The sequence below is a fragment of the Equus caballus genome, chromosome 6 (genome assembly GCF_041296265.1).
Source record: "Equus caballus isolate H_3958 breed thoroughbred chromosome 6, TB-T2T, whole genome shotgun sequence".
Classification (NCBI taxonomy): domain Eukaryota; kingdom Metazoa; phylum Chordata; class Mammalia; order Perissodactyla; family Equidae; genus Equus; species Equus caballus.
Window position 1 is genome coordinate 69,475,153 of NC_091689.1, and position 24,227 is coordinate 69,499,379.

The following is a 24,227-nucleotide window of genomic DNA, read 5'->3' on the forward strand; positions in this document are numbered from 1 at the left end:
TATGACAGGAATATGTCTTTTACTATTGTCACGAGGTGTTTTGCTAGCACAGCAGGTCAAAAATGCTTACAAGGTGAGCACAGGTTGGTGGTAGGCAGGTGAGTGTTCACAAGATGAGTTAAAGCAGGTCAGTAATTAATCCTTAGTTTCTGGGATGAAATGCTTATCCTTAAAGAAATTCTGATATGGCGGAGGCAACATTCCTATCTTTAAGGGCATCACTCTTAGGCTTTGGGACATTGTCAATGCTTAAAGCAGGTGTAGAATACATGCGTGCCACATCAGGCCTTTCTGGAAAGACAAGGTCATGCCGAATTAGTTTTAAACCACATTACTTCCTCGTATACTCCGATATATTCTATGCTTTTCATTTATTCATCAGCAGGGAGATGGATTCCTGGTTCTTCTTACTCTACCATCTTCTCAGAATCCTCTCTGTAAAGAACTTTTGGAAGAGCACGAGATCTTCCTGCTAGAGTCTAGAAGGGACACGGTGGTACAACTTCTTAATTCTGTTTGACTTGGTTTAAAATTTCCTTCTCCTCCCTTTCTGATTAGCTCATTCTAGAGTCTGATCTTTTAGATCATATTACTTTGCCAATTATCGGTTAGGTTTGGATGGCCATAAAGAAGACTTTATGAAGTGAATGCCTCAAAATGATATTTGAGCTTAATTTTGAAGGATTGATAAAATTTAGATTGGGGAAGGTGAGGTGGGATTTGGTAAGGATGTATTCTAGATCTCAAGTTTGGGAAGGTGGGATGGGAGTTGGGAAGGATATATTCCAGATCTCTGGGAAGTACAGAAGTGTGTCCAATTATCGTAAAAATAGATGTCTTGTTATGTGACAAACCGTCTGCTAGATCTTTTTAAAACTCAACAATAACCTTAAGAGGTAGATACCGTGATCCCTATTTTCCATACAATACTAGTCTCTCTGGGACTCCTCAGGTTTTTGTCCTGGCATCTCTTCCCGTTTAGCATTGGTCCTGGATAAGTATCCTAGTTTGTCTGGCAAATTATGTATTTATCCTACAGAAAAGCAAAGTGATGTTCAGACTGATTAATTAACTTGCCCAACATGCCTATTAGAAAGAGCCTGATTTGATTTCATTATTTCAGATTATACCAAACAATATCTTCCAAAAACTGTTCATTTTTCCCATAATATTAACACATCTTACTTTTTTTTAGTATATTTGTTTATTTGCTTACTCATCTGCCTCATTCTCTAGACTATAAGATCCAGGAGGAGAGGATTACATCTGTTGTACTGACTGTCACACACCCAGTAGCTAGCACAACGTCCGCTCTAAAATATTCAATAAACATTTGTTGAAAGAATGAATCAAAATTACTTTTATAGTGGGAGTTTGGGATTTGCATTTTAAAAATATTTTCAGTGGCGGGGCCAGCCCCAAGGCCAAGTGATTAAGTTAGGGTGCTCCGCTTTGGCGGTCTGAGGTTTGCTGGTTAGGATTCTAGGTGCAGACTTACATGCCACTCATCAAGCCATGCTGTGGTGGCATTCCACACAGAAGAGCTAGAATGACCTACAGCTAGGATAGACAGCTATGTACTGGGGCTTTGGGGAAGAAAGAAAAAAACGAGGAAGATTGGCAACAGATGTCAGCTCAGGGCCACTCTCTCCCCGCCCCCGAAAATATTTATTTTCAGTGGCATTCATTTATCTCTCTCCTATCAAGAATAATTCCTAGTTTTTCTCCATAAACAGACTTGCTACCAGAGAGTAGACTTGATCAATGTGTTTAGCTGTTAAGAAAAAGAACCGACTAAAGGTAAAATGTGAAATGATTATAAAAGTTGTTTATTTCCTAACCTGTCAGCCAGTTGCTGAATTGGCCTTGAGGATCATTGAGTAGCATTGAAGAGAAATAGATACATTGCTAATTGGAAATAAGAGCAAGTTCTCCACGTTACAGGAGCATAGTAATGTGTTATCTATGAGTTCTTCTTTTTCTTTTTAACATAATTTACACTGTGAATGAATTATATCAGAGTGACTTGAGGGAATGACTATATGGACTCCATGCAAGTGTTTTCACATTTTTCTGTTACCTTTTCTGTACCATTAAAGCATTAGCTTCACATACTTTGAAATGCAAAATTTCAGTAGCCCAAAACACAAAAAGTGGAAATGAGCAGGCTCCTTTGTTCTTTGAGAGAAGTGCTTTTCTTTTCATTGTCAGGTTGTGCTGTACTCAAAGGCTCTTTCCTATAGTAGAGGGTTTCATAGCTACTTTTTTCTTATTGGTTAAAAAAATCTTATTAATGTGTTTGGTTTTATAAGTACATAGGATTACTCTGGGCCGCTTACATCTTCACTTTGAAGTTCATCATTAAATTTAACCCAGTGCATCACATATAACACTGAATCGGCATGGTCTTTAGGGTTTTCCTAGTTAGTTTCTTGAAATAAATCATCAAGAAATTTTTAAATCACTCACTTCTTTCATAATCTAAAAACGTGATCTGTTTAAGACATAGAAACGAAAACCTTGATCTTTATTACTTTAAGTGAATATATCTGAGCGATAACGTGCACCATTTCTCAAAATGTTATCAGAAAATTGCCAAAATGGCTACACTGATCTTGAATGTAGAGTGATGTTAGGAAAAGCAGAGTGAACCCTACATGTAATCTAGGATATGGAAGTTCCCTATCAAAGGTAGCTTTGTGAGTGAAATTAGGAAGTCATAAAATCGTAACATTACAAAGTTCCAGATTTTGTTCATATTCTCTTTTGATGTTTAGAATCCTAGTTCCTTCTCTCCCCTAAATGTACTCACTCTTGTGTATTTGCCTTCCTTCAGAACTTTTATCTGTGATGAAATACCTAACTAGCCCCCGGGTATACGCAGTGACATGTAGAGACAGAATCTATTCCCTGCTGAGGTTTTAATTGTAGTTAAATTTTAGTGTATATTGTGGTTGAGTGCTGTTGACAGCCTTAGAGGTGACCGTGTTAATTTGGATTGTATTAATATGAAATTTGCACTGATTTGGATAGTATGTTTGAAGTCAGAAGGACAGAGTGGCTGCTTTTTGGTCATTTAAGGTATTGACATTCAAACAGATAAATCCTAACAAGGAAATGAGAGTCAAGATATTCACAGACTGGTGTCCTTTCCTTAACAAGTAAGTAAAAATAATGTTATTAAATTTCTGGGCTGAATTTTATTTTTACCCTACTTGTTTAAAAAAGGAGGCATGTTGAGTCAAATCAAAAATTTAATGATTTGTTGGACATCGTAGCCTACCCACCTAAATGTGAAAAGGGGAAAAGCTTTTCAGGTACTTAAAAATAGCAATGTGAAAAATTATGTTAATTGAAAATTTATCAGTTTAGTAAGTGATGCAATAAACTAATTATTGGTTATTCTATCTGAAGTTTGAGAAGATATTTATAAAACTAGACTTTGGAATTTTTACTATTTCTGATGAGACTTCTTCCTCAGCTCTTCTTCAGCCCACTCAACATTTACTATTTGTTTTAGTTCCTGAGGTTTGATTCATTTCAGGACCCTGCAATATGTAGTCATCTTTCTCATCTCTATCTCCTACTACCTGTGAACTATTATTTGTTTAGTGTCTGTCTTCTCTTCACAATTATAAGCTGTAGGAGGACAGAAACCACATTTCTATCACTTCTATATCCTGAGGGTCTGAAACATATTAGACACTCAATAAATATTTGTTTAAATAAACCAGTAAATGTTGAATATGACCAGTGTGATCTGATAAATTCCATGTGCTCTTAATATCCTTTGTTATAAAATCCATGTGGTATAGATACTTTTTGGGGTATCTCTCAGTCAACTTCTGAATTGCTGCTTCTCTCTCTTTCTTTCCAAATGGATGGGTTTGAACTTCTGCCTAAGATGGAGGAACCAAATTTTTCCTCCCATCTGAAACCAAAAAACAATAACAAACAAAAAACAGACAAAATACATAGCATCAGGTAACAAAGGACAGTGATCCCGAGAAGCAGCATAGTTCTCCCTAGGAGAAGGAAGATAAATGAAGTGAGCCCTAAATTTTCCCTACCTTACTGCCTTGAGAGTGCTTCTGGGCCACAGCTCAGGAAGCAGGGATCCTAGGAGGAGCCCAGTGGACTCTGAGTTGAGAACCAGGGAGACCACAGTGGCCAGGATTTGTAGGACAGAGTACGAGAGAGGAGAGACTGCAGAGGGACCCTCTGCAGAATATTGATCAGAGCTTGCATGTAAGGAAGCTACCCAAGGTCAAGGATAAACCTTCCAATATAGGTTATAAGAAGCAATGCCCAGTACTCAAAGGGAATAGTGGTTGTTCTGAGTCGTGGGGCCTTGGGTAGAATACTCAGGATGGTTTCTCCTTAATAGTGGCGAGAAATTAGCCCTCGACTGAGCAATGCCTTGGTCCTGCCTTACAGATCGTAAAAACAAGACCTGAAAGGCACAGTTTCCACGTAATTTCTAACTGCATCGTGGAACAAAACTCAAGAATATTTATAGGAATACAAAAATATCCAACATCCAACAAAGTAAAATTTACAATGTCTGGCATCCAATCAAAGATTGGTAGGCATGCAAAGAAACAGGAAAACATGACCCTTAATAAGGAGAATAATCACTTGAAACCAACCCAGAACTAACACAGATATTAGAATTATCAGAGAAGAGCATTAAAACAGGTTATTATCACTATATTAGACATTTTTTAAAAAGTTAAATATAGACATGGGAGACGTTAAAAAAAAAAAAAGACTCAGAACTAAAGATAGAAACTACAATATCTGAGAGAAAAAATACACCAGATGGGATTAGTGGCAGATTAGACATTGCAGAAGACAAGGTTACTGAACTTTTAGGCATAAGAGAAGTTATCTAAAATGAAACATGGGAATGAGGGGACAAGAATGAGAGAAAAAATGAAAAGAAGATAAGTGAGCCATGGATAACTTTAAGTGGCCTGATATAGTGTACTTGTCTTCCCAAAGGTTAGAAGAAAGGTGTAGGGGACAGAAAATTTGAAGAAATAATAGCCCCCAAATTTCAAAATTTGATGAAAACAATAAATCCATAGATCCAAGATGCCCAGTAAACCCCAAGCACAAGAAACATTAAGAAAGTTACACAGAAGCCCATCATAATCAGATTGCTCAAAATCAGTGATAAAGAGAAAAACTTAAAAGCAACCAGAGGAAAAAAGATTCATTACATATAGAAGAATAAGGATAAGGTTCTTTGGCAGCGATTTCTCCTCTGAAACAATGCAAATAAGAAAAGAAAGGAGTTGGGGCTGGCCCCGTGGCCGAGTGGTTAAGTTCACTCGCTCTGCTTCTATGGCCCAGGGTTTCGCTGGTTCGGATCCTGGGCATGGACATGGCACTGCTCATTGAACCATTCTGAGGCGGCATCCCACATGCCACAACTAGAAGGACCCACAAGTAAAAATACACAACTATGTACCGGGGGGCTTTGGGGAGAAAAAGGAAAAATAAAATCTTTAAAAAAGAAAACAAAGGAGCAACATCTTTAAAGTACTCAAAAAGAGAAACTATAAATCTAGGATTTTTTTTTTATTGCAGTAACATTGGTTTATAACATTATATAAATTTCAGGTGTACCTCATTATGTATTTCGATTTTTGTGTAGATTACCTCATGTTCACCACCCAAAAACTAATTACCATCCATCGCCGCATACATGTGCTAATCACCCCTTTCGCCCTCCTCCCTTCCCCCTCCCCCTCTGGTAACCACCAATCCACTCTCTGTTTCTATGTATTTATTTGTCATTGTTTTTATCTTCTCCTTATGAGTGAGATCACACGGTACTTGAGGTCCTCCCTCTGATTTATTTTGTGTAGCATAAATACCCTCGCTATCCATCCATGTTGTCACAAAAAAACCTAGAATTGTATACTTACCGAAAATATCTTTCAAAAATAAAGGTGAAATAAAAACATTGTAGATATTTTCAAACGTACAAATGCCTAAAGAATTCATGACCAAGTGGATGGGCTCTCGTGTACTTTATTTGACTGGGAGTGGATGATTTGACCATAAACAGGCAGACATTCGCTGGGCCAATCAGAATAGCCTTCTAGGAATGTGAAAGTTGGACCAAGAAAATCATAGTTAATATGTGAAACCGGAGAGACCAAATAACAGAGACGGTTGTGAGCAGAGAATGAATAGTCCATGAAGTGAGACACAGAGGTGAGAAGGAGACACCCCCCTGGTCTCTGGTGGTCTTTCAATTCCCAGTTCTAGTCTTTCTTGAGACTGAAACCTTGCATTTGGATTCTGTGAAGAGCCATTCCATCTTTAGAATAAACTAACCTCTTTTTAAGCCAGTCCTTCATATTCTTGGAAACCTGTCACCAAGAAAAAAAAATCAGTTCCAAATTTTCTTCTTTGTTTATTTTAGTGTAATTATGCTGAGGTTGTCACATCGAGACATAGGAACAGAAATAATAGTCAATTGTGAGGATTTAGCATTTCTAGGCCTGTCGGTGTTGGGATATTCATCATGGTTTTTTGGTGAACTTGAAGGTTTTGGATGTCTGTGGAATCATGGAAGAAAAAGGTGCTATAGGTTTTCAAGTTAGTTCTCTTTCTCACCATCTGAGTGCCCAGGAAGTCAGAAATTATTGAAGAAATGAAGAAAACAGTGGCAAGTAGCTCTCAATGTTGCTATAAGGATCCAGGAAAAATTAGGATTTTATTTATGTATTGTTTGCTTTTCTAGCATTCTCCACAGGATGCCCCTATGTTCTGGTTGTTATTAGATAGAAGCTTTGATTTTGCCCTTTCATGAATCACTAGTCTTTTATAAGCCTTTTTTAGTCTTTTTTTTAATCACTCGTGTTTTAAAAAGTGTCAGTGTAATAGACTCCAGCTTCTGAGTCCACACCAAATGATTGTTTTAAACAAGTTTTGATTCCTATCTGTCTGTATCTCTAATCTAGTAGTACTTTACTGTTTGTGTTAAATTCAACAGGATCATAAGCATGCTTTTGACCAAATATTTTGCTGGTAAATATCTTAAACTGACTAGACTCCAGTTTAGAATCCCAAAAAATTCCCTTTTAATAGTTGCCCTTTTTTTAGTCCTCAGTGTTCTTGTTTCTAACAGTGTATCTTGTGATTCTTTGTATTTCGCATCCTTTCTGAATGAAGTGACCGAATATTAAAGTCTTTGAGGAAGGTTCTGGTGGTTTAAATACTGTTTGGGGAATGCTTTGACCTACTTAGAATGGTTCTTTGTGCAGGGGGCATGTTTATCCCCAGGGTAACTCTGCTACAGATTGCCCCGTGTGAATACATTAAAACTTCCCACTGGCCAGATCTTTCGTTACACAAAACACAATGAAGCAGCAGGCTGCCAAAAAGAAGTAAGGAAGATTGCATTGTACTTGACTTCCTTCAATTAAGAAGTTTTGTTCATCTCAGTGTTTTCTACAGATTCTTTAACAATAATATTTTGCACAAGGATTTTGCACCAACGGTAGCTTGCATGTGTTCATTCTCAAGATGTTTGCTGTGTTGAGAAACACCTTTATACATTTTGTTTTATAGGACATTATACTTAATGTAAAATTTTACTTTATACTTACAGCTTTTTTAGGCATGTGGCTCTATTGTTAACTATAGCAATGTAGTCCTTTTAGGTATTTAAAGGTTAGCTATCAGGATAATTGTATTTAAACTTACAGTGTACATTTTTAAATGTTTGCATTTATTAATATTCCATTTCCTGTGGCTGACAGCAGAATATCTATGTCATTTGCGCTCTCTCTTCAGGGTTGAGTCGTTTGCAATGCACATTTTCCCTCGCCATTTTAGGTTTTTTAAATGTAAGTAGATATCTACCTAAAAAGTAGAAAAAGAGTCACTTAATCAAATAAGCAGAGCATGTTCTGTGTGGTCATTATCAAGACTTCAATTTGAGAGTATGTGATGTTTGTTAAAACTAGACATTGTGGTGCATTTAGAGGTGTCTATATGTCCCTTTGGCCTCTAGGAGGCAGCATGATCTAGTGTAAAATTTCTGGATCCTGAATGAGGAAACTTGGTTCTTCGTCATTTTAAGAACTTTCCTGCCTGAAAATCTTCGCCCTCTGAATCATAAAGTTACAGCTGATAGTCAAGAGTCCTAGAGAAAGAGATTCTGTGATTGTGTCTTTCTCTGCGGGAGTACTTAAAAAGGAAAAGGCATAACTGTGATTGCCGTACGATTGAGGAAGGAAAGGAATTAATAATGTTAATGGATGGGTACTTTTCCATTAGCAGACCACACTTCTCTCGTGTAAATGCTCTATGAGTGTTACTGTCATTAACAGTTCAGGGCTCTTATTCTAGCTGGTGTTTTTGTAAAGTACTATATTAAGTGTTGGTTTAAATATAATTTGAACAAAATCATTAGCAAATGTTAAAGCTCTGCTATAGCTATTATTAAAAGCTATGTAAAATTGGTTGAAATTCAGGAGATACATTATGACAATCTTTCATTGTAATTGGATACTTTTACATGTGACCAAAATATACTCATGACATGTGACTGTTGCTTCAGGAGAGTAGAGAGTGTGAATGTGTTGTCAGAGGACAGTGGTTAAGCTGTCATCCTTTATCTATTTTTCTTCCTTTTCCTGATTTCATGGCATCTGAATAATTGCTATTTAGTGACTCAGATGGGAGTATCATAGTAAAAGGATAATGCCCCTTGGTTCTCCTGGAATTGCCACTTTTAAGAGAATTATTCTGCTCAGAACTCAAGGATAGTTTCAGAAGGCAAAGGACCTGGTGGGAGGATTTAGTTATAGCCTTATTTATGGGATTGATAGTGTTGTCATTGCCATTAATTTAATTTTGAATTTGTTTCAACCAAAACCTCATAAAGTTCAGTCATCCTCTTTTACTCTTGAATGTACTTAATCTAGAAAGAATTGACCAAAGTAATCAAGTTATACTGAAAGACTTGGTAAACGTTAAGAAAAATTAGAGTGCCATGTATTCTAAAGAAGCCCAGTGATTCTTTTTCCACAGGAGGATGCAGTGCTTTAAAATGGAAGTCTCTGTGAGCAAGTAATCTGACGTTTTCCTGTTTGAATGGTCTGAGGCTTCCGCCTCCCTTTTTGTATTTGAGACACAAAGCTCTTCAGTCAGCTAATGAGCAGGGCTTCTTTTACTGTTTTTTTTTTCACGTGTTCATTTAAGTGTTCATTGTTTCTACATTAACAGGGTGATATTTGGGACAAAATGGAAATAGGAGAACATGAACTGGTATAACCTGTTCTGAGTTCTGGAATGAGCAGGTGTGTCACGATGAAGAAACTAAATTATCCAGAAACCTTTAGATTTTAAAAAGCAAAGTAGGGCTTCTGTACTTTTCATTCTACAGTATTCTACAGTATTCTACAGTACGTCATTAGAAAGTTCCTTAGAGGTAAACGTCTCATTTCTACCAAGGAAAACAATGTTATATTAAAAAGGATTCTAATTCAACATTGTTTATAGTTTTTTTTTTTTTAAACTAGAAATCAGAGTTACATGAAGGAAAATCATTGTGAGACATTTTGTATTTTAGCCAAAGTGGGTCTAGGGTTATTTTTGTCCGTTAAGTTGATTGAAGAGTGCTACACCTGAAATAATAAGGCCTCGTGGGGAACCGCATTAACTAGATCATTTTTCTTACCATTTCCAGCTGCCCTCATTTTGGACCGTTTATCCAATGCCTGCCACAGATATACATCACAAATACGCCATAGTATTTGTCGACTGTGGAGGGAAATTTCTAATATCTAATTGCCAGGGTCTTTTGCAAGAAAAGATGGCCTGTGCTTGGTTTGTCAAATTAGTATGGATTGATATGTGTACCATTACAGCATTCAGTGAACGTCAAGGATGTCTTCGGTGGAGCCAGCCCCCAAGGGTTGTGTTTTGTGGGTATGTGTTTAGGTGTGAGTGTCTGTATGTATATGCATGCTGGTCTGTTTCATGAAAAATGGTCAGCTTATTAAGCAGTGTTAAAAATGTTATATTGTTGTTTATGCCCAGAATAGCATGTAGCATATGCAAATAGAATGCAAATTTCAGTGGAAACCGAAGAGTCCTGGGACTGAAAGGAACCTTAGGGAGTGTCAAGTTCTTCCCTCCTCCCACTCTCTTCCCAGGAGCTGGGGTGATGAGTTCTGCTCTTGAAATTAAATAATCAAAGGATTGATAATTACATTCAATAATGACAGGATTGCTTTCCTTCTTGTAAATTAGATAATGAATAGAATTTCCTTATTTAAAAATTTTTCACTCAAGTTTTTGGGTAAACTTTCATCATTTCATGCCATTTTTCTGCTTGAGAGTACTAACTGATTTCAAGGGGAAATTTGTGCAGGTACAAGTGAATGCAAACTAACAGAAAAACTCAAACAGCCCATTTTTTGTGGCCTTGTTTGCTTGTGGCTGTGATTTTTTTTTATTATTATTTCTAATAGGTGTAACATAGTTACGTTTTCTGCCAATAAGAGTCCCCTGTGTGTGATAGAAGTGAACTTGGTTGGTAAATCAATATTTTATTCTATCCCACAGGAACATGTTCTGCAAAGAACATCATGAATTTCAAGTGCTCCAACACCCACACACCTGGAACTAGTGATCTGGTCCAGTGTTCTTACCAATGAGGCATAGAGAGATTTAATGACTCGATTAAGGTCACCCAACAAATCAATAGTAGGGCCAGTGCTCTATTATATAGCTTCTAACTCTACCTTCATTGTTCTAGATTTTTTTTTTAAAGATTTTATTTTTCCTTTTTCTCCCGAAGCCCCCCGGTACATAGTTGTGTATTTTTAGTTGTGGGTCCTTCTAGTTGTGGCATGTGGTACGCTGCCTCAGCATGACTTGATGAGCGGTGCCATGTCTGCACCCAGGACTCGAACTGGTGAACCTCTGGGCCGCCGAAGCAGAGCACGTGAACTTAACCACTTGGCCACGGGGCCGGTCCCATTTGTTCTAGATTTAACAGCAGTATTTCACAGGTGTAACTGAATTTGGGGGGAGTTTTTTTGTTTGGAAAGCATTCACCTATTCAGTAATGTGATCCTCATTTTTACAGATGAGGATCATAGAGTTTAAGGGAGTTGCCTAAAGTTTCTCGATTAGTTAGAGAAGAAGCCAGGTTTTGTACTGGAATTGCTGGTCCTTTCTTCATATAACTGGCTATTGCTAGGAGGGAAATTATCAACAGGAGTGATGGTACCTTCATAAATCTTTTGAGTCACTGACTTCTTTTCTTTATGCTTTTTGGTGAAGAAGCTTGGCCCTGAGCTAACATCTGTTGCCAATCTTCCTCCTTTTTTGTTTTTTCCTCCCCAAAGTCCCATTACATAGGTATATATCCTAGTTGTAGGTCATTCTAGTTCCCCTGCATGGGATGCCACCACAGCATGTCTTGATGTGCGGTGTGTTTGTCTGCGCCCAGAATCTGAACCAGTGAATCCCGGGCCACCAAAGTGGAACATGTGAATTTAACTACTCGGCCATGAGGCTGGCCCCTCACTGACTCATTTGAATTAAAATTTTTCAAGGATTTTGATGGCAGGAAGAGCTGAGTCAGCAGATAGTTATTTGAAAGAGATTATAGATTTGGTTGGTGAATTGTGGTTATTTGAGGATGTTTGGTTATTGCTATTAAAGGGTCACAAAAAATAAATTTTAGGCATTAAAGACATTTCTACATTTAGATTTATCTCCTTTAACAAAAATACAGACTTGAAAAAGCAAGCATATGCATTTAAAAATGTAAAAAGTATTTTCAAGGAAAATGGATATTTATTTTGAAATAAATTAGACTATCTCAGACTAGTGTGAGATACTAAAACATTGATTATACAAGTGACTCAATTTAAAGTGTCTTATTTATTCACAAAATATTTTCTTGCTATAATTTTTCCATTCCTTGAATTTGCAATTTGATGTTTAAAAGAAAGAATTCTTATTTTTGAAAGAAGCCCCAATGGTTAAAAACTAGATTATCACTCCCATAGTGTCTGAATACAGATGGTCAGATAGTTGCTGGGACTTATAAAGACCTAAGGATGGGTGCAGGTTCCTGGAATGTGTTCAATGTGTGAAGATTGATTGATCATAGCATCTGTACTTTTCTCTGTGTATATTATACTTCCATTAAAAATTGGAAAAATAAAACCCCTAAGGAGAAAATATATTTCTTGAATGGTTAATCTTAACTTAAAATATTTGATAGTTGTCATTAAGTGGAATGATTATTTTGTAACTTTGCCCAACTTTTTTTAACATTTGAAGATATGTTGTTGTACAAAACTTCTGTTGAAAATATCATTATGAAATAGCAGTACGTGTTATAACAACATGACAAAGTGATACGGGAGCTGCTGGGCAGAAGAGACCAAGTCTTTCTAGGGCAGTTTATGAAGCAAAAATTGACATTTGAACTGGATTTGTGAAGGATTAGGAGGAGGTTATGAAACAAGGACTAAGGGAGGTAAGTGTGTTCTGGGTGCAAGAAATGGAGCTCAGAAGCATTCCTGACCCCAGGCTTTCGTAAGACTTTGTATAAATCTCTGTTAGAGTACTTTTCACATTATGCTATAATTTTATGTACTTGATTATTGTGCTGGGAGGCTGGGTCTTGTCTTCCCCAATGCTTGGTATATAATAGGCAGCCAGTAAATGGTTGCTGAATGAATGAAGATTTGCAAGACCATGTGTGGGAAACATCTAACAATTTGGTGGGGCTCCAGAATAAGGCACAGTGTGGGCATTAGTAAGAGGTGAAGCTGGATGTATATGAATTTGGAGCTAGACATTTTATGCCAAAGGCTTTTTTGCCTAAATATTTGGATTTACCCGTAAGGAGTCATAGTGCCGTTGAGGATTTCTGAGAGGGAGTGGGTAACAGGAGCAGATTTATAATTTAGAAAGGTAAACAGTACAGAAGATGGACTGGAGGAGGGGGGAGGCTGACATTGGTTAGGAGGCTGTTTTAGAGTCTAAGGCCAAGTGGGGTGTAGGGTGTTTATACTCTGGGGGTGTGTAAGATAATCCAGATGTTGGGAGAAAATATTAGAACTTCTGTTTATTATTTTAAAAATAAGCCTTACTAACATGTATCATATATGTTGAAAAATGTCTTACTACATATGGTGATGCTGGCTTCCCAGTCTGAATGTCACATTGTCATGTCCCATGAGGTAGGTAAGGCTTCCTGAAAGGAGAATGGCAATTCCATGACTCATGGGGTGGCTGGGCCTTTTTGTCCTTTGCTTTTAGCATTTTGCTAAATGTTGCAGTTCGTATGTGCTTGGTTTAGTCGATTTACAGAATATATTGTTTAGCTTTAACTAAACTCTCACAGAATCATACGTTTGAGTGTAAAGATACTCTTAGAGAAACCGCAGTTTGAAGATAAGCCTAAAGATACGAGACAAGTGAACAATAAGTAAATAGTAGAGCTTACCCTTGTAATAACTCTGAGCCACATTATGATGCAAAAACAATGTCCAATCAGATAGGACAAGAAGGTGACCGAAATATGAAATTAGAATTATCACAAAGATTCTTTGAAGTCTGAATTTACGTTCACTTTTGTTAAGTATGAAATTTGGCTTAAGTTTTCTCATGCCTTAAGATATTAATTAATACTATGAAGCCAGTATTTAAAAAGTGCTTTTTATATTATTGCTGTAACATCTTATTAAAAGTTCTATTTTTGTGTTTTTTGTAATATATTAGTACAGTAGTTCCCATGTAGAATTTATAAGTGTACATATCCTGGGGTGCAGAGTCAAAAAGTTTTAATGGGTTGTATGATGAAAAATTTGAGGTGACTAGTTTAAAGAAAGATGCTGAAAATCTAAGGTAAATAGGGGTTGGTCATGTGAGATCTAATTAGATTCAACGAGTTGCTTTAGACTGTGTGGTTTCCTTTGCATATTATATGTGATATAATGTTAACAGTAACCCTGTGAAATAGATATTGCCATTTTATAGATGGCAAAACTGAGGCTAAGAGAAGTTAAATACTTTGCACAAGATCACAATTACGGTATTAAAGATTCAGTATTTCAGCGTAGGTCTCTTACTTTAAAACCTATGCTCTTTCTACATATTGTTTCTGTTGAATAACTGGCATTTGAAAGTGCTATTAGCTGAGATAAAGAATACAAGTAACTCATTTCCTCCGGGAGGCTACTAGTGAATTTTTTATGAAATTGTATTTATAGTAACCGCACCTGAGATATCTAATCCATACATGATGTGTGTGATTTGTTTCTGTGTCTGGGGTCCATAACTTATTCATCATGTTCAAAGTTAGTATTGATTCTTCTAAGCTTGTGTTTGATAATAGAGTATCTACTGAGGAAAAAATATTTTTCTCTTGGGAAATTATCATTTTTGAATCAGAAGCATGTGGAAAAACACCATAATAACTATTCAAGTAACTAAAACTGGTGGAAATATAAAATTTACTAACTTTTTCTTTTGCCCTTTTCAGATAAAGGTTATCATGGCCTCTTATAATTCGCACATCTCCTAACTTGCAACGAAGGCTTTCAAATGATTGCCTCAGTCTTAGAGGCTGACGAGATGATGAAAAATGCCACAGTGTTAAGAGACTTTCGTCCGATGAGTTTAGCAGTAATACTTCCATTTATTCATCTGTTTCTCTGATCTTTTTTGCCAGGTAGTTTATTTATCTGCTGCAAATTTATACAACTAGCAGAGCGGAATTTGAATCCACATATTTTCCCGGAGCACTGAGAGATGCTATAAAGCAAACAGAAACCTTCCTGGGGGAATTTCAAGAATGTTGTGTGTTTTTTAAATGAAAGTAACTGGTTCTTTTGCTCCCACTTTATGCCATTTGCTCTGTGACTATTATCCTTTCTTTCAGTTTTTTAGAAGTTTTTACTATGACCTTTTTAGTTATGGATTTGGTTTGGTTTATGCATGCTATCGGTTGGTAAATAACAAGTAAACACGACATATCTGTCGTAGGAAAGTTGGTAGAAAAATTACTTTTCCATTCCATGTGGCAACCTTAAATGCCTTCACAGCTTGTTCCATGGTTTGCCTTTTCTCGTGAGTGTCAAATACAGTGGGGCCTGCAAAACTTTTAAGTGCTCAGTAATTAATTCCTATTATGACCTTATTTTCTCCTGTTTTGAACCTCTCCCTTTTCTGGTTCAAGGCCATTAACTTTCACTACCATTCACTTACGCATTCTCTCCAGGGCGTGCTCATCTTTTAAATCAATGCCATTGAAACCCTACCCTATGCTAGCATCTGCCTTCTACTTATTTCTTTTTGATCTATGAGGAAGCCACTATGTACTTTTTTTTTTAATGAAACAGTTTTTCTCCAAATATTTCTAAAAATAGGCAAAAGCCTGGAGGCAGTTTGAAAGTGCAAAAATGCCTGGGACTCTACTTATCTCGCCCCCCCCCCCCCCCCCATTGTTTCAGGAGAGCAGAACCAGGGTGATAATGAGGAGGGTTTGGAGGAGAGAGGGCTTCAGAGAATTTAAATAACAGGCTTTTCAAGGTTGCATTCCTAGTAACTTTGACAAAGGCGGGATTGATCTCTGACTCTGCTACCATTGCTCTATTTTTCCTCCAAAACGATAACCTACATATAAAAAAGCCTCAGCCCAGTGTCTGTTACATAGTAGGTTCTCAATAAGTGTAGATTCCCTTCTCTGATCTCTTTTGCTCTCTTGCTGTCTTTCTCTTGCTCTCTTTCCGAACTTTTCTGCCTCTCAATGGACCAATTAATTAAAGAAAAAAGGAAATGCAAAGAGGATTAGCTGCTGTGTTTCCCGCCTTCCGGAGAAGGAGCAGCTTGAGGAAATGAAATGTGCTACATAACCCTGTGCTGCTTTATCCCTTCTTGGCTAACCATGTGGGGACAGCTCCTGGAGGACTTTTCTATTTTGACTAAGTGGGAGCCAACCAGAGCTGTGGAAAGCTAGAAGCAATTTGACACCTTCTTAGGAACAAGAGTTGTTAAAGGTTTGTTTGAAGAATTTTTTTTAAATAAGTATTTCTGGAGCTTAGCTTTTGTTAAGCTGGGAAGGCTCCTGACGCAAAGAAAGCAGTAAAGGGGAGTTCTGACTCCCCTTTCGTTTTGGATAGCAAACTTGAGATACATGAAGTAGTAGCGAGTCTCATGGGGGCCCTTGAGCTTGTGTGGATGGTCCATGGAGAGCCATTCACATATGCTAGGTTGTTGAATGCCCCTTCATGCCCTCTAGAGTTGTGCAGCACAGAGACCTCGAGTTTCATAGATGGATAAATTCTAAGAATAGATCATTTCTACTTGTATGGGTCTTTAATTCAGTCTCTTTAAGATGCCATCTATTTGTTATATTTTACCATTTAAAAAAATGTTAGTAAAAACAGTGGCCTCTCAATTGGTGGCTCCTCTGGAAATGAAGTTTCTCTTAATGAAGACAAGCTTTGGGAGGTAGGAGGCATCTGAAGGCTAGAATCCAAGGGGCGGGGCAGGGGTGGTGGGTGCTCCCAAGTCTTGTGGCTCCTACCTGGTGTCTAAGGAAAGAATTTGTTAGCTCAGGGAATGGCCCGTATCTTTCTGTCCCTTGACAAGGAGTCAACATTTGCTCCAGTCATCTGAGTCCTGCTGCCACTAGATGGCAAGACGGAAGCAAGAGTTCTGGGCAGACTTATAAGATTAGGAAGCCTGGTCAGCCATCCCTGCAGGGGTGGGAGGTAGGGAGCGGCCAGTCAGGGTGCCTCAGGGAAAGAATTTGTGCCCTAGAGTTTATTTCTCTACTGCTTATTTTAATGCTACCCGTGGTGATGAAGTTTCTGGCGATGGAATTTATTACTTAGAATGTGTCATCTTAAAGGCATCATGAAATCTTAGCTTTTGGAAACTTTGGAAAGCTCTGCCATCAGGTTGGTAAGGCACTGTTAGCCCTGTTTTATAGATGCACAAACAGAGGTCCATAGAAGCCGGCTGTCACTGGCTGGTCTTGCTCTTTGAGTTGAGATCTGTGCCAATTAATCTATTGTTTTAAGTGCAGTCTGGAAGATGTTCTAGAATCTGCCTTCTGATTATCCATAATCCTGAATGTAGACCCTATACAGCCAAAACCAGGCACTGCTGCTCAGCAGGTGGTAATGACCACAATTGCCAGTCCTGTGACTACAAGAAAACGACCTTCATTAGGTCATCACTTAAAATGCAAAACTATTAAGTCATAGCGGCTACCACAGTGTGGTACTTAGAGGATTGTGAAGATTAAAGGAGGGAGCTGTGGTGTGCCTGGCCATGTAATCTAGCACCATACCTGGAATTAATAACATGTTTTTCCCTCTGCACCTGCCCTCTCCCTAATGATTCTTTTCATATCTGTTTGCCTCTTGTCTTTAAAATGTGTTGTTTATCTGGGCATATTAATGAACCATTGGAACCAAAGTGCTGAGGTGGGAGGGAAAACTTTCTTCTCAAGAGTCCAGCCTTTTCAACTGTCTTCCTTTTCTTTGTCACAGCAGTGGACTTTTAAAGAGTAGTGTTACCATGGAAACTGAATACCTAATGCTTTTCCACTTATTTTCAGAAGGCGAGCAGTCGGTAACTCTGCTATCGAATAGTGGATTTCAAACTTTTTAACCATAACCCAGTACAACACTGTGTGTGTGCAAGTGCATGCATGCGTGCGTCTGAAATAAAACTTATCCTTTCTGTGTGCTTCTGTACTCCACTGGTTTCTATTGGACCCACTAATGCGATGAGACCACAGTTTGAAAAAAGCTTTTGCCTTAGAGAAAAAGATAATAGAAAACATTCTTTTTTGGCTTGCTTTTCTATCTTAACTGAAGACCTTCCAGCTTGGCAACATCCGGGGCTGCTTTCAAAATGAGAAGGTGATATCTCTTGGAACATCTAAGTTTGGATCCTAGACTTTGGTGCTTCAAATAGTCCTTGAGTACTTGAAATGGACATTTTCATTAGCTCACCCACTCTTAACTTGTGCCCTAGCTATGACTAAAGGCAGTGCGAGCAGAAAGACAATGCAATGTAAGGACCATGAGTCTCAGCTAACGTTTCTGTTAAAACTTTTACTCACCCTGTAATTCTTTCGTGGGTAGATTTTTAACCTTATTTCTCGCCGTTTTTGGATCAGTGGGCTTATGTTAACTCACATCGCCTAGCGAATCCACTCGAGACAACTTTAGAAATTCAGGTGTGAACTGTGGAATGAAACAGGCTGCTGCCTCAGCAGCCGCTGGAGTAGAGCAGCATTGTCAACTAGTGCCGTCTTGTTCATAACTTGGTGTGTGTGATCTCACTTGCACCTCATAACCCTGGGAGAGAAAAGAAGGAATTGTCTTCTTTATTCAACAGAACCACCCCCACCAAAAAACAGACAAGCAAACAAAACCCAAGGATTCAAGAGGTTGGCTCGCTTGTTCAAAGTCACATAGCAAGTAGGAGAGAGTAAAGCTTCAACCCACATCGGCCTTACCACTAAAAATCTTGACACCAAAACCCTTTATAATATGTAATTAAAAATGTCAATGTCAAGTACCTTTGTTTTCAATTGAATACTAATTAAAATACTAATTCTTTGGGAGACAAAGACTATAGCACAAGAAAGCATCATTAAGCTATCATTGTTTAAAGGTAAATACCCTATTCTTCTCTACTTTGTACCTCAGATATTTAAGGTAACATCATTTGGAGGAACACTGTACAGTCCCCACAAATACATTTCTTTTCTCCTCTGTATAGCAAACCTGGAAGCCTGTCATAAATGCCCATGTTTTGTGCTTTGTCTTCTGCACTGTTTTGTTCTGAAAAACCTGTGAAGTAGGTAGGCAGATGGTGTCATTGTTGGCAACACCGATGTCTGAAAAAGTTGTGTAAGAATTTAAATGAGAACTCAGCTCTTCTTACCACCTGCCTGCCCACTTCTGTGCAGAAGCATTAATCCATGTGGGCAGAGTAATTGCATGTTTTGAGTAAAGGCCCAAGGTCAAAAATGGCAGAGGAAGAGGACCACGCTGTGTATTTGCTACTTGGGTTTAGAATGTAGCCAAGACAGACAGTGTTCTATAAAGTGATCCCATGAGGGAAAAATTAAGTAAAGGTCTGCACTTACTGGCTATTTCACATAGGCAATAAGTAGCCAATTCAACAGCTGGAGATATTCTTTAAGTTGTGATTTTTTTCCTTTCTACCCTAGTTTCTCTTAAAGTTTTTGCTAAGCACTTATTTGCATGTGACCCCATGCAGTGTGTTGTGTAAATAAACACTGGATTAGCCATGGTTTCTAAGTGTGCTTGGCCTCATCCAGCTGAAATTCGTGATTCTACAACAGATTAAAGAAAAAGGACAAGTGCGAGTAGGGCATTTATATTATAGAACATTTGGAAGGTTGATTATAGAAAAAGGAGAAGAGGAGGAGGAAGAGGAAGAAGAAGAAGAAGAAGAAAGGATGAAGTTTATTGAGAGCTTCCTATGTGCCAAATAGACATTAATTAAACTGAGTTAATAGAAAATGTGTCCTAATTGTAGTTTTATTATTAATTTATAGTCTGAACTTGTAGAAGTCACTTCATCTCTTTTTGCATCTGTTTCCTCATCTTTAAATTGTGTATAGTAATGTCTGTTCTACCTACAACTCCAATTTGTGATAGAGATTAAAGCCAGAGAGGTGTATACACAGCCATAGGGCAGGATACACTGTGGAAACGAGAGGCAAAGAGGAGGAGGTAAAGACAATTGAAAGTGGGAGAAAGTATATTGTTTGAAAGTTTGTGTTCAAGAAATAGTTCAAAATGTTGGTTTGGTACGAGAAAAGTAAATGCAAATATGTAAATTGTCAGGGCTATGGGTACCATCTTCATGGGAAGATGAGTGGGAGGGGCCGGAAGTAGAGCCTGGAGAAGTAGCGCTGTCAGTGAGAAGAGGATGCTGTAAAGGGATTCCCTGTGGATGCTACTGCGTAACAGGGGCAGGCCAGATTAGATAGCAGCAAGGTGAGATAAGGCTGACATGAATGGGGCAAGTTAGGATGAAGCATAACCACAAGGTTGCACGTATACAGTGGGTCATTTGCTTAACCAGGCAAATGTTGGTGAAGGGGGTGAGAACTGGATAGAGAAGTTCCATAACTGTTTAGGTCGATATTTGGTAATATTGAGGTATTTTGAGGCAAGTGTGAATAAATGAATCATTTGTAATGGAGAAGAATGTGTCTGATGCCCGGAATCAGAGGCCCTTGTACTTTCTGCCACTGTCTGTTGTCTTTACCTCCCCTTTTATCCTCTCATGTCCACAATGATCTCGGCAGGTCATTGCTGAAGTTTATCTATCTAATTATGTGATTTTTATATTATATTTGTGTTTTTAAGCTTTGAGCAGAGTATGAGCTGCTTTCAGGACTCATTTCTCTTTTTAACAATCTAATCAGAAAGGGACAATATGATGTGCTGAGCTATATCCATTCCAAGCATATCCTTCCTCTCCAAACAGCATGGTTTGCTGGAAAGCACCATGGTAGGAAGAAGGGTTAGGCATGCCCTAGTCGGGGGAGTCTGTTTGTTACTCATCAAGTGACTTTTAACTGTGTAGATATTAAACTGCTGGTAGCCAGGCTATGACTTCCCAAGGGGACCCCTGTATTAGGATTCTCCAGAGAAACAGAACCAATAGGATGTGTGTGTATGTATGTATGTGTGCACACATGTGTGCACGTGTATGTTATGAGGAATTGGCTCATGTGTTTTGGACACTGGCAAGTCCAAATCTGCAGTGTACACCAGCAGGCTCAAGACCTAGGAGAGCCAGTGGTGTAGCTGGAATCTGAAGGCAGTCTGCTGAAGAATTCCCTCTTGCTCAGGGAGACTGGTCTTTTTGTTCTAGTTAGACTGTCGACTGATTGATTGAGGCCCACGCACATTATGGAGGGCAATCTGCTTGCTCAAAGTTCACTGCTTTAAATGTTAATCTCGTCCAAAACCACGCTCCACGCTGACACACAGAATTAACCGTCACACCCACCATGGGCTGTGCTACAGGCAAGGCCCCCTTAAAAGACATTAGGAGCCCTCTCCACCCCATCCTGAGAACTTCTCTCAAATGCCAGCATTTTTAGCTAAATGTATTAGATAGAAATCCTAGAACCTGCTTGAATCAAATTAATGGATGAGAAAGCACTTTAAAAATTGTGAAGCAGTTTACAAATGTGAGGAATTTAGGGAAATGGTGAGAGAAGAGGGTGTGGGTAGATGTTAGTATGATGGAGTGGATTGCCACCTGTCATGAGGATTACAGTTTGGCAAGAGAACAATAAACCCTTCTTCTTGTGACTGGACTGCACATTACTGTACACAGTGCAGTGCGAGCCTTCTTAAAACCTTTTCTTAGATCTACAGGAAAATCCTGTCCTCCTCCTATGGGAGAGTGGCTTGGTGGGACCTTGGGAACTCTGGTTCCGTTACCTGACCATTGACTTCTCACCTGGTCTCACTGCTGCTGGCTCTTCAGAGGACTCCTCTGGTGCTGTGTAACCCATGGGTTGGAGAACTGGATAGATGAAAAGTATAATTCGTTTACATAGCAGCTATCTTTTGAGTCATATTATCTCATATAAACCTTGGGAGAATCTAATGAAGTGGAAGGGGCTGATTATGTTGCTATTCGTGCTCACAGATACAGCAACCACGATTTTAATTCTCCTGGACAGTGTAGTACTTTGCACATAGTTGCTTAATAAATATTTGGTTTAAAAAAAATCTTATTCTATTTCTGTGTTCTCTTTTCTCTCTTTCTTCTGATTTTCCCGCAGCTTGCATTTGAGTGCCTACTATATAAAGAACGGTATATTATTTTTGAGGAGAAAGTAAGTAAATAGAATTTCAATCTGCTCCTTGAGGAATTTTTTTAAGGAGGTTAATTGATCTCAGCATCATAGTGGAAATAAAGTGCTTAATACTAAATACCCCATACCATTTAAGATCTTTTAAAGTAGAGTACTTTTTTTATAACTTAAGTCTTTCATTTTATCTTAGAGAGTAAGCCTTTCCTTAGTTTAACTTGCAGAAATGGTGGTGTTTTTTATTTTCCAGTGAACTCTTATAACAAAATGTTCATTAATTAAAAATAGCTGCCCAATACAGGAAACAGCTCATATAGCAGCTTCTGACACTGTTCTAAAAACAAACTTGAGCTGCTCGAGTGCTAAAGAAGAGTGAACACTGACAACTGTGTGAACAAATTCAGGTAAAAAAGCATGCTGTGTTTTAAGAAAGATCTATGTGCCTTTAAATTGTTTTTCTCATGATGAGTCATGTGTGCCTACTATCAATAAAACAATTATAGCAATATATTACGTAGAAAGTGAAATTCCCACCCAAATTTTAGTGTTTGTTTAGTCTCACGGTTTCTACCAGATTTTTTCTATGCATATACAAACAGTATATACTTATTTTAAAAATGGAATTGAATGTTCTTTTCAACTTGGTTTTTCATTTCTATATATTAGAAATTTTCCTCATCAAATCTTTCAAAATCCTCTTCCTTAATTTTATTTATTCTCTCTTTTAAGGCAGCATAGTATTTCTCTCTATAGCTGTACTACAGTTTGTTTAAACCAGTTCCCTATTAATAGACTTGTGAGTTGATGCTCTTTTTTATTTAATTTTTTTCCTTGAAATTCATTGTTTTTAGGGCAGATGTACATGAAATTGAGCAAATTTACCAAAATGTCGTATGTTGATAGTGTAATATATCGAGAGTTTACTGTGTGTCTGGAACATTTCTAAGCACTATCCTATGAAAATTAGAAGACTGAGTCTGCCATCTTATGAGGGATTAACTATTAATGTCCCTATTCTTAAGGTGCAGAATCCTCCAAGCTCCTTGTCATGGCCATCCATAGGATGGACTGAAAGATGGGTGACTGGGTCAGACATGTGAGGGCCCTTTAATCCAAAGGAGCTAAGCAGAAGGGCAGCAGCTGCATCAGCATAAAAGAAAGCAGAGCTTACAAATTCTTATTGGAGTTACTGATGTTAAAAATCTTTGCTGGTTGCCATAACAACAGGCTTCGTTCGGAAGACCTGCCATCTTAACCCTTGTGACTGAGCCTTGAGGATTCCCTGGCTCTTAGGTCAGATTGCTTGGTGTCTGTGTATCCCCTGCTGACTGCCGAATTCCTGTTGTGAATTTACCTGATACACAGGGCCTTTTCTCAGATTTGTCTGTACCCTTGGTGTGCCTTGCTGAGCACCAAGAGATGTCAGCTAATGCTAAGAGCTCCCATCCCTGGCCAGTCCTCCCTGTGGCCTGTGTAGCTGGTCATTGTGTTCTACTGAAAATGCAAACTCCTAAGTTTTTGTCATTATTAGTGGTTAGACTCTAAGATCTCTAAGACAGATTCTCAGAAAAGTCTCTTGAGACTTGGGAAGGTATGTTTCATTTGCTTAAATGATTGTTAAATTGATCCTAGGTGGAATGCATTATATTTTAAGAGGAAGAAAAAGTTTACTCCACATTACATTTCTTCGTAGTTAACTAGCCTATCATGACTAGAGAGGTGAAGTTTAAAATACCTCTAAAAGGGACCTATGTTTTCATTATTTATTGCAGTGTAATAAACCACTCTGAAACTTAGGAGCTTAAAACAGCAATTTATTATCTCATGATTCAGTGGGTTGACCAGGTGTTCTGTTTCATGTGGTGTCAGCTGGATGCTGGAATGGCTGTGGTCCTCTGAGGCTTGGATGGGAGCTCAGCTGGGACCCACTGGTTGCTTGGGTTGCCTTGTGCTATCTGGGTTCCAAAATGGAAGAAATAGATGCTGCCCAACCAATTAAGGGCTAGGCCCAGAACTAGCACAGCATCATTTCTGCCATATTCTAGCGGTCTAAGCAGTAATAGGTCCAGCCCAGAGTCAGTGTGGGAGGAGACCATACAAGGACATGAATACCTGGAAGTGTGGTTCGTTGGAGGTGATCACCAAAATAACAATTTACCGAAGTGTGCTCTCTGGCCCCTCACACGTGCAAAATATCCTAACCCACACGCAAGACCCGCACAAGTCTCACTCCATTACTATATCAGCTTGAGTCCAGGATGTCATCATTAAATCACGTCCAGGTGCAGATGAGGCTCTTTGGGTACAGCCAATCTCAAACTGAATACCTGTG

General features: G+C 38.4%; 1 protein-coding gene across 5 annotated transcripts in view; it reads left to right on the plus strand.

Annotated features, from left to right (window-relative positions):
* FGD4 (FYVE, RhoGEF and PH domain containing 4) overlaps positions 1–24,227 on the plus strand; it is a 190,999-nt gene that overhangs the window by 31,147 nt on the left and 135,625 nt on the right. For 2 of the 5 annotated variants that reach the window (XM_070271226.1, XM_070271232.1), the window contains exon 1: positions 22,234–22,299. The exons of 2 other annotated variants lie outside the window; for them this stretch is intronic. The gene's annotated coding sequence lies outside the window, so the exon portion shown is untranslated. Of the gene's footprint in view, positions 1–6,149; positions 6,229–22,233; positions 22,300–24,227 lie in introns of those variants that run through there. One more of the 5 variants, XM_070271227.1, reaches the window with a different exon arrangement.